The 11,294-nt window shown below is 42.2% G+C and overlaps 1 pseudogene; it reads right to left on the bottom strand.

The window, feature by feature from the left end:
- Positions 1-5,670: 5,670 nt before the first annotated feature.
- Positions 5,671-5,762, bottom strand: LOC125511762 (annotated as a pseudogene).
- Between the last annotated feature and the right edge of the window lie 5,532 nt (positions 5,763-11,294).

Here is an 11,294-nt window from a genome sequence, read left to right as displayed (position 1 = left end):
ATCTGCTTCTTCTTTGCGCTTTATGATCACTGGTGGCGAACTTTGATGCCCAGTGGATGTAATATACCTTAAATCCTTTATTGTGTAGTGTAGGTTTATTCTTAGTTACTATGTCGTAATTTCTTTATTGTATAGAGTAGGTTTGTTCTTAAGTCCTACTAGTTACGCAACAGCCCGAAATGAACCCCGGCCCATGATTGTGCGAACCAAATCACGGGCTTTTAACAGGCCAAAATTGTCTGGGTCCTTGTTTTGCCCAATCAGATATCGGTTGCGAGCAGGCCGGATGCAAACCGGGCGTAGTTAGGCCGACTATATGATGGGCTTTTAACAGGCCGAAATTAATATAGGGCCGAAACATTAAACGGGCCCTTAACAGGCCAAAACTAATATCAGGCCGAATTACTAAGTGAGCCTTTAGCAAGTGGGCCCAAAAGCATAGTGTCCAGTTGATGGGCCGAATCTGATATGGGCCATAATTGAGCCCAAAGCCTCTTAAAGGGCCGTAATTTGGCCCGGAACGTGGTAGGCTTTTAACGCAGCAGATCTCATATGGGCCACTTTTAGGCCGGGAGCGTGGCAGGCCATTAATGGACCGGATCAAATATGGGCCGGCATTTGGCCCAAAACATGGCAGCCAGTTAATGGGCCGGCCTACTAGGGTCCTTAAAATCTTGTGGGCCTACAGCTGGGCCGGCCCATTAATGTTGGCGAAATCTCGTGGGCCTTTAGCTGGGCCGGCCCATTATGACCCGCAAGAATCTTGTGGGCCTTCACCTGGGCCGGCCCATTATGGCACAAAAAAATCTTGTGGGCCTTTACCTGGGCCGGCCCATTATAGCCCGCAAAATCTTGTGGGCCTTTAGCTGGGCCAGCCCATTATGGTCCACAAAATTTCGTGGGCCTTTAGCTGGGCCGGCCCATTATGGTCCACAAAATTTCGTGGGCCTTTAGCTGGGCCGGCCCATTATGGTCCGCAAAATCTTGTTGGCCTCTAATTGGGCCGGCCCATTTAAACTTGTTGGGCCGTGCCACGTGTTGACGTATCATAGGCGCCTTCTATCCAGTGAGTGGATGACATCTGTCCCGACGATGAGCCGACATGTGTTTCCTCTAGCCAATGATGATTTTACACATGGAAAATCCCCATTGGTCGGGGCTATTAACGGGTTATCGGATCCAAAACCCGACCCGATAGCTTAATGGCATTCTATTACGGTGGATGCCACGTGTCGGTCACCCTTGATGGAAGCACTTCTGTGACGCGTGATTTATCGTCATGGAAGTGGACACTTCCGTGATGATAATTTTGGTAATGTCATGGAACACTTCTACGACAGCACAAGTATGACTATCTTGATTCTGTCATAAATTTGTCATGGATGTACATGCATGACAAAAAAAGCGACCTACTGTGACAAACACGTATCATCACGGAAGTGTATTTTTTTGTAGTGATGTGGCGTTTGCTTATTTCTCATTCCTCCCCAACCCTCTTCTCCATCGATCATGTCGCTCTCCGGTCGAGTCCATCCTCCTGCATGCCTCATTTGAACATTCCACCGAGTATCATTCGCATGTGGGCCTAGACCATGCTTGAATTTCCAATGTTTATTTGTAATTTGTCCGGCATGCATACAAACAAATGGTTCGTTTGAAGTTTCACTTTGCCGCCACTACGTGTCGCTTCGCGTCTTAGTTTTGACATCCCATTCGGTTCACGCCCCGACAGATGTTGACGAGATCGATTGATGTTCAAAGATCAATTGCGTGTCGTGCAAGGAGATAAAGGTTTGGTCTGTTTCTATGATAGAAATGACCCGCGGGGGGGGGGGGGGGGGGGGGGGGGGGGGGTCTGTGGGGATCAGAGGGAGTATATTGTACATTCATAAGTGAAACGAACGTATTGTACCCACCCTAGTCCTCTTTCAATCGATCTCCAGACCCCGAGATGAAATCAAGAGAGAATGAGTGGGGGCATGTGTGATACCTAAGGCGGATTCAAAATTTTGATCCGGTGATCATATCATCCGCAAATCATATATAAAGGGTATTCAATGTTCGTTTCATTTTTGAACGTACAATATACTCCCTCCTATCCTTTCTAGTTCACATATAAGTTTTATGTATAGTCAAAGTATCTCTACTTTGATAAAAAAAAGTATCAACATTCAACAACGCCCAATCAATATTGTTAGATTCGTACGTACTCCTAGATTTGTACTCAAGATGGTTTCCAATTTGTTTTCAACCACGTGAATGTGCTTGTTCTCGCGCATGCTCTTCCTACTAGGATTTCGCCACGTATAGCCAGTCCAATGGTAACTTTTTTAAGCTCCCTGTCCAATAGTACTAGTGGAGTACTGACAATATCTGTACTAGAGTATGCAGTGCTCATAGTTGTACTCCCTCCTTCCATTTATATAGGGCATATGTGGAGGAGAGAGATGTGAAAAAGTAAGGGGAGTGAGCTCTCATGCAAGAGCCTAGCTATATATGCATTCCTAGTTAAATACATACAATAAATATGAAGAAAGAGATGGAGAGGAGATGGAAAAAAGTACTAATACAATAGCCAACCTTATAAAAAAATTTGCGGGTGTATGAGTGCATATAATAGATGATGGCTATAGATGACATGGCAGTTCCTTATAGCCATCGACTGGCTATATTATTAACCATGCTCTAATGCATTTTTCAAAACCGCATTTGACTATTGACAAGATTAATAGTACATGAGATGTATAATCACTAAAAGAAATATGTCAACTTGTGACCTTGACTATTGGTCACTGAAAGGTCATTATTTTTCATTTGCGACCTTTTTGTGACCAAAAACAGAAGGTCAAAAGCTGGCGGTAGTAAACTGTAACTAACGACCTTCTCTGTGAGAAGGTCGTAGACGTTTATGACCAAAACAGAAGGTCGTTGAACCCATGACCTTTTGTTTTGGTCACTGGCTGTCTGCACATGCCACGTCGGATATGACGTGGCAAAATTGTGACCAACTGGAAAGGTCACTGACAAGATTCAGCCCGGTCCAGTTCAACCGTCTTTATGTGCCGAGCCCATTTATTATATATTTTTCAAGCAATTTGTGTCAACTACATGGGCCGAGCCCAAGAATTCAGCCTTTTTATTTTATAGGACTTGGCCTTATATGATTCATTTATTTTTTGGGCATCGAACTTTTTGTAGTCCATTTCAATTTTGGGCCTCCATAGCAAACATTCACAAACTTGACGAGCATTGTTCCAGCGACAGTGAGATACAAGGATTTCAAACAAGCATGTATCAAGACCATTTTATTTCTTTCAACGCGAAAGTATTCCTTAAACAGCCATGGGTACAACAGTAAGTGCATTCAACAATCCATCATCAATCAATGAACAAACTATAGCTACCAGCAGCAGCCTCCTGAAAGACTAGGAGGTACTACTAAGGAGCTAAACTAACAACAACCATCCATCATCAATCGGTGACACTAGCAATGAGCGAAAGCGGCGACATTTCAGAGACCCCCTCCCCTGCTGATGCTTTGCGTGCCGCATCACAAGTCCCCCTACATACAACAAGTTTTCAGATATTCAGAACAGAACATGTTGAGCAGTTAGGGGATCATGGGGAAAAAGTTGGTGGATGGATCAGGATGGTCTCAGATTGCTTTCGTCGTCCTCGTCTCTCACCTCATACTGGGACTTGTCAGAGTCGTCGGACGCCTCTCCTGCCTGAAACGAAAACAGGGATAGGCACGAAAGAGCATGGATCAATACCACAATGTTGTGTTAATATCACATGTCTATGATTCTGATGAAGGTGTTTGACATGAATGTTATACCAGTGGGTTGTTGTAGGTGTCAATCTTCTTGGTGTACTTGGCCTTGGCAATTAGGGAGCCTTCTCCTGCAATTCATTCAAACAGAGGAGATGTTAATGTGGTGCAAGGCGATAGATTCTATGATAAGTATTAACAGAAGAAGAATAGCTGAACAAATCATGCGAACTGGCATGGCGAATTTGGAAACAAATTCGAGCAGCAATTTGAATCGATGAGCACAAACTATACAAATTCTAACAAGACTACAAGGCTACAAACATTTGAACATAGCAAACCATAAATTTGAACAACCATTGAGAATAGGAAGTAGATCGACAATTACACATCGACTAAATTCTAAATATCACTAACCAACTGGGTCAAACAATACCCAAATGACACGGTGCGGCTATACGGAAACATGGAAACCAACTCACAGTCCGCCAAAATTTCATCGCATCACCAAGCAAACACTGAGATCAAGCAGAAGAGACCAACACCGAATAGAGCAGTAACAGAGAGGGGATGGGGGAGCGGGTAACTTACAACATCACTCAAGATACTTCCACTTCTCACCACCGTCCTTGCCAACCTGCGATTTGAACACAAATCAGGACACATGATTTGAAAGGAAAACTATCACAACACCAGTTTGAATAAGAACAAGGAGACAAGAGTGGGAGCAAAGGGAACTGGGATGCTTACCATGAAGACATGCTTGATGTTGGAGTCCTTCCTGAAGTTGTCCCTGCGAAAACAGAACCAAAACGAGCCCAGTCAAGACGTGTCACCATGCCACAGAAACAACACGAATCAAACCACAACAACAAATCAGATCCGGGGCTCATATGAGGACTAAGACGGTGCTCAGAGGGCGCTTGGGCTTGTTGGAGTCCTTCTCGGCCTTGCTCTTCATCACCACAAGTCTGCATCGCCACAAAAATAATAGCAGCAAAGCAAATCAGAACCCGACACGAAACAACATCAGGAAAACACAAGCAAAACCACCGTGGGAAATGAGTCCATCACCTAAAACCAAGCAGACGATAACACTGAGTAAGAAAGACTGATGAGAGGTGCTGGTTTATCTAAAACCATTTCCTCGATAACACTCATTTCCATCTAAGGTGAAATAAACATATGCATGACAAGGTGAAATAGTACAAAGAAAGCACTCATCAGGTAGCAGTGCATACAACATCCCTGTTTTTCTAGTAGCAAATACTCCATTGTTTGTTAGCAGTAGTAAAAACTATATAAATCCATGTTTTAGTAGTAGCAAATACTCTGTGTTAACAGTAGTAAAAACTCATGCAGTACCAAATTCAAAAAAAATTGTTGTAGCTAACAGAAGTATGGAACAATTGTTAACAACTCGAGTCAGAAAAGGTAGAGTGTCTCTTAAGAGAGACACAACTGATACTGATCAAAGATAATAACAAAGCACAAAAATAAACCGATCCATAAAAATCTTGTTTCTGAACATCGGCATCAAATCAACAACACTGAATTAACATGCATTAAAGGGAAGAGCTAATACAGGGCAGGTATATGGGTATCAAAACAAGCAAGAAAGGAATGACAATCTATTTTAAGTACTTCAGGTTTGAGCCATTATTTGATATATCAGGAGAATTATTGCAAGGATCACAAGCTTTGCTGTAAATAGGTTGTAACCACATTATTTGATATCACACTGTAAACCATCGAATTACAAAAGAAACAACATGAAATTGTTGTTATGGCCAAGCAGAAAAAATCTCCTACTAATAAACAGTGATATATCAGGAGAATTATTAAAGCATAGAATTATCCACAATGGCCATATGAATAGAGGCATGTGCACTGGCTAGGAGGATCAGAATACTGGTTTGGTTTCTCTGAAGAGAAATAGCGCTCAGCATGTTCATTGCCAATCATCTGGGGAAAGGATCACCATATCCTCCAAATCGAATGTCACATTGAAAACAAATATAATGTTGGAGAATTTGAGAATGTGTAGTAAATCACTTGGAAGAATGTGTAGTTAGTATATTTGAGAATGTTGGAGAAAACAAATTTTTTTAATCAGTATATTTGTAGCATTGACAAAACTCCTTTAGGCAAGACTACACATCAAAAACAAATATAATTGTTCGCAGTACGACTACGAACCAAGTTGTACCGTTACGCAAGACTTCTTATCAATGGCAGTACCTACCAAGTTGTACCGTCAACAGCAAGTTGCATCAGAGAATCACAGAAATCGCACTTAGGAACAGTTAATGATCTACACTGCCACGAGTCTCCTAGTAGAGCGTAGTGGAACCCCTGTAGTTATACTTGGATCTCTTTGAGCGCCTCGACGCGCTTCCTGACCTTGGGCTACAAGCTCTCGAGCATGTCCTAGTGCCACACCACCAATCCTTGCAGCGTGTTCTGCACAACCACCGCACCGAATTAGCACAACTAGGCCACATAAACAACCCAGAGCCACCCAAATGAATGAGGAACAAAATAACACAAAAGCGCTGCGGGAAACCTCACCTTAATCGACTCGACCAAGTTGGCCTAAGCTCTCGGCGCTGAGCTCAGGAGTTCACGCGCTGAGCTCTGCATCGAAACCACCACCAGCGAAACCAATAAGACCTTACGCCCCATCAAAGGCAATGCAAGGGGGGAGCGGGAGCGGAGAATGAACCTGCGGCATTAGGGACGGCGACGCCGAGGGCGGAGAGGTCAAGGGTATCCTTGTCATCGCTCATGGCCACTGGAGACTCGGGCTCCTTCCTCCTGCGCGGGCGATAGCGAGGGAAGGCTGGGTGAGAAACCCTAGCGGCGGGGCCATGGCCATGGCCGCGGGGTAGAGTTAGGCTTGAGCTGGCAGCTGCTGGGTTGGATCTGGAGGCCGGCGGCGGGGCTGGTTGAGAGGAGGTCGCCGTCGGCAGGTGGGATCGGGGGATGATACGTCTCCAACGTATCTATAATTTTTGATTGCTCCATGCTATATTATCTACTGTTTTAGACATTATTGGGCTTTATTTTCCACTTTTATATTATTTTTGGGACTAACCTATTAACCGGAGGCCCAGCCCAGAATTGTTGTTTTTTGCCTGTTTTAGGGTTTCAAAGAAAAGGAATATCAAACGGAGTCCAAACGGAATGAAACCTTCGGAAACGTGATTTTCCCATCAGATAAGATCCAGGAGACTTGGACCGTCTGTCAAGAAAGCCACGAGGTGCTCACGAGGGTAGGGAGCGCCCCCCCTAGGGCGCGCCCCCTGCCTCGTGGGCCCCTCGAAGCTCCACCGACGTACTTCTTCCTCCTATATATATCCATGTACCCCCAAACGATCGGGGACGGAGCCAAAAACCTAATTCCACCTCCGCAACTTTCTGTATCCACGAGATCCCATCTTGGGGCCTGTTCCGGAGCTCCGCCGGAGGGGGCATCGATCACGGAGGGCTTCTACATCATCACCCAAGCCCCTCTGATGAAGTGTGAGTAGTTTACTTCAGACCTACGGGTCCATATCTAGTAGCTAGATGGCTTCTTCTCTCTTTTTGGATCTCAATACAATGTTCTCCCTCTCTCTCGTGGAGATCTATTCGATGTAATCTTCTTTTTGCGGTGTGTTTGTTGAGACCGATGAATTGTGGGTTTATGATCAAGTCTATCTATGAATAATATTTGAATCTTCTCTAAATTCTTTTATGTATGATTGGTTATCTTTGCAAGTCTCTTCGAATTATCAGTTTGGTTTGGCCTACTAGATTGGTTGTTCTTGCCATGGGAGAAGTGCTTAGCTTTGGGTTCAATCTTGCGGTGTCCTTTCCCAGTGACAGAAGGGGCAGCAAGGCACGTATTGCATTGTTGCCATCGAGGATAACATATGGGGTTTTTATCATATTTCATGAAACTATCCCTCTACATCATGTCATCTTGCTTAAGGCGTTACTCTGTTTTTTAACTTAATACTCTAGATGCATGCTGGATAGCGGTCGATGAGTGGAGTAATAGTAGTAGATGCAGAATGGTTTCGGTCTACTTGTCTCGGGCATGATGCCTATATACATGATCATACCTAGATATTCTCATAACTATGCTCAATTCTGTCAATTGCTCAACAGTAATTTGTTCACCCACCGTAGAATACTTATGCTCTTGAGAGAAGCCACTAGTGAAACCTATGGCCCCCGGGTCTCTTTCTCATCATATCAATCTCCATCACTTTACTATTGCTTTCCTTTTACTTTGTTTTTACTTTATTTATTTTGCATCTCTATACCAAAAATACCAAAAAATATTATTTATCATCTCTATCAGATTTCACTTTCATAAGTGACTGTGAAGGGATTGACAACCCCTAAGCGCGTTAGTTGCGTTGAGATATTGTTTTTGTGTAGGTACGAGGGACTCGAGCGTAGCCTCCTACTGGATACCTTGGTTCTCAAAAACTGAGGGAAATACTTACGCTACTTTGCTGCATCATCCCTTCCTCTTCGGGGAAATCCAACGCAGTGCTCAAGAGGTAGCAAGAAGAATTTCTAGCGCTGTTGCCGGTGACTCTGCGCAAAAGTCAACATACCAAGCACCCATCACAATCCCTATCTCCCGCATTACATTATTTGCCATTTGCCTCTCATTTTCCTCTCCCCCACATCACCCTTGCTATTTTATTCGCCCTCTCTCTCTCTATCCTCCATCTCTATTTGCCTCTTTTGCCCATTTGCTCTTGTTTGCTCGTGTGTTAGTTTGCTTGTTTGTCGTTATGGCTAGTTATTTGCCTTTTGCCTCTATGTCTGAAATTGGGGATACTATTGTCGATAATAATTTTGATGCTCCTACTAAAGAACCCACTAGCTCACATATAAAAAGATTTCGTGTTGGTAGCGGTAATATTATTGGAAAAGGAGTTATTCAAGATTTCTTTACTTGTGCCAGTGCTTTACCTTCTATGGGTAGTTCTATTCATCATACAATTAGTAGTCTTGCGGACGCTATTGCCATGCTTGTAGTTGAACTTGAGAGGCAATTCATGCACTTGCATCCTTCTATACAAAGGATTTACCTAGAATTTTCTAATATTGAGCATTCTTCTGTTAAGCGTGCCATTACTATATTTTTGGCTCATGAGTTTCGATTCATAATTAAAGAGGCCAAAGAAATCTTTGCACATTATAGGGTGGATGCTTGCCGTCCTCCCATAGAGACTATCCTCTTTGATCAAGAAGAAATAATACGTTTTCAATCTCTAGACTATGTTGCTTTCAATGAAAATCTTAGAAAAAGGGTTCCTACCAATGTTTTAGTTGATAGAATTTCTAAAATTAATGATGATTTAGCTATTCGAGATAATGAATTGGGATATTCTCTTGAATATAGGCTCACAAAATTCTGTCAAAAGAATGCTTATAATGATGAATTGGTTGTGCAATATGAAGGACCAAAGGAGGAACCTATACCTCCCAAGGTTGATCTTGGAGAATTTTGTCCCAACAAATTTAGCCCTTTTGATTACTTTTGCTTGCCTCAAAGAAAACTTGCTGCTGAACGTAGAGAATATGAAATGAGTTTTAACAATTTATCTTATTATCATGGCAATACCTAGATCTATTCTTGCTTCTTATGCCTAGCTAGGGGCGTTAAACGATAGCGCTTGTTGGGAAGCAACCCAATTTTATTTTTATTCCTTGCTTTTTTGCTCCTGTTTAGTAATAAATAAATTATCTAGCCTCTGTTTTGGGTGTGTTTTTTGTGTTTAATTAGTGTTTGTGCCAAGTAGAACCGTTGGGAAGACTTGGGGAAAGTCTTGATTGAACTTGCTGTAAAAAACAGAAACTTTAGCGCTCGCGAGAACTGCTGTCATTTTTATTTGGAAAGTGATATTTAGTTAATTCTTTTTTCAGATGATTAATAGACAAATTCCTCACGTCCAGAAATTTAGAAATTTTGGGTTCCAGATCTTGCGCTAGCTACAGATTACTACAGACTGTTCTGTTTTTGACAGATTCTGTTTTCCGTGTGTTTTTTGCTTATTTTGATGAATCTATGGCTAGTAAAATAGTTTATAATACATAGAGAAGTTGGAATACATTAGGTATAACACCAATATAAATAAAGAATGAGTTCATTATAGTACCTTGAAGTGGTCTTTTGTTTTCTTTCGCTAACGGAGCTCACTAGTTTTCTACTTTAAGTTTTGTGTTGTGAAGTTTTCAAGTTTTGGGTAAAGATTTGATGGATTATGGAACAAGGAGTGGCAAGAGCCTAAGCTTGGGGATGCCCATGGAACCCCCAAGATAATATAAGGACACCTAAAAGCCAAATCTTGGGGATGCCCCGGAAGGCATCCCCTTTTTCGTCAACTTCCATCGGTAACTTTACTTGGAGCTATATTTTTATTCACCACATGATATGTGTTTTGCTTGGAGCGTTGTTTATGATTTGAGTCTTTGCTTATTAGTTTACCACAATCATCCTTGCTGTACACACCTTTTGAGAGAGCCATACATGATTTGGAATTTTATAGAATACTCTATGTGCTTCACTTATATCTTTTGAGCTTTATAATTTTGCTCTAGTGCTTCACTTATATCTTTTAGAGCACGGTGGTGGATTTATTTTATAGAAACTATTGTTATCGCATGCTTCACTTAGATTATTTTGAGAGTCTTAATAGCATGGTAATTTGCTTAAAATCCTAATATGCTTGGTATGCAAGATTAATAATAAAACTTTCTTTTGAGTGTGTTTAATACTAAGAAAAGTTTGATGCTTGATGATTGTTTTGAGACATGGAGGTAATAATATCAAAGTCATGCTAGTTGAGTAGTTGTGAAATTGAGAAATACTTGTGTTTAGATTTGCATGTCCCGTAGCATGCACGTATGGTAAAAGTTATGCAACAAATTTGAAACATGAGGTGTTATTTGATTGTCTTCCTTATGAGTGGCGGTCGGGGACGAGCGATGGTCTTTTCCTACCAATCTATCCCCCTAGGAGCATGTGCGTAGTGCCGAGGTTTTTGATGACTTGTAGATTTTTGCAATAAGTATGTGAGTTCTTTATGACTAATGTTGAGTCCATGGATTATACGCACTCTCACCCTTCCATCCTTGCTAGCCTCTTTAGTACCGTGCATTGCCCTTTCTCACATTGAGAGTTGGTGCAAAATTCGCCGGTGCATCCAAACCCCGTGATATGATACGCTCTTTCACACATAAACCTCCTTATATCTTCCTCAAACAGCCACCATACCTACCTATTATGGCATTTCCATAGCCATTCCGAGATATATTGCCATGCAACTTCCATGATTCCATTCATCATGACACATTCATCATTGTCATATTGCTTAGCATGATCATGTAGTTGACATAGTATTTGTGGCAAAGCCACCGTCCATAATTCTTTCATACATGTCACTCTTGGTTCATTGCATATCACGGTACACCGCCGGAGGCATTCACATAGAGTCATCTTTGTTCTAGTATC

The sequence above is a fragment of the Triticum urartu genome, chromosome 5 (assembly GCF_003073215.2).
Source record: "Triticum urartu cultivar G1812 chromosome 5, Tu2.1, whole genome shotgun sequence".
Lineage (NCBI taxonomy): Eukaryota > Viridiplantae > Streptophyta > Magnoliopsida > Poales > Poaceae > Triticum > Triticum urartu.
Note: the sequence above shows the minus strand (reverse complement) of the source record. Positions and strands in the feature narration are given on the sequence as shown.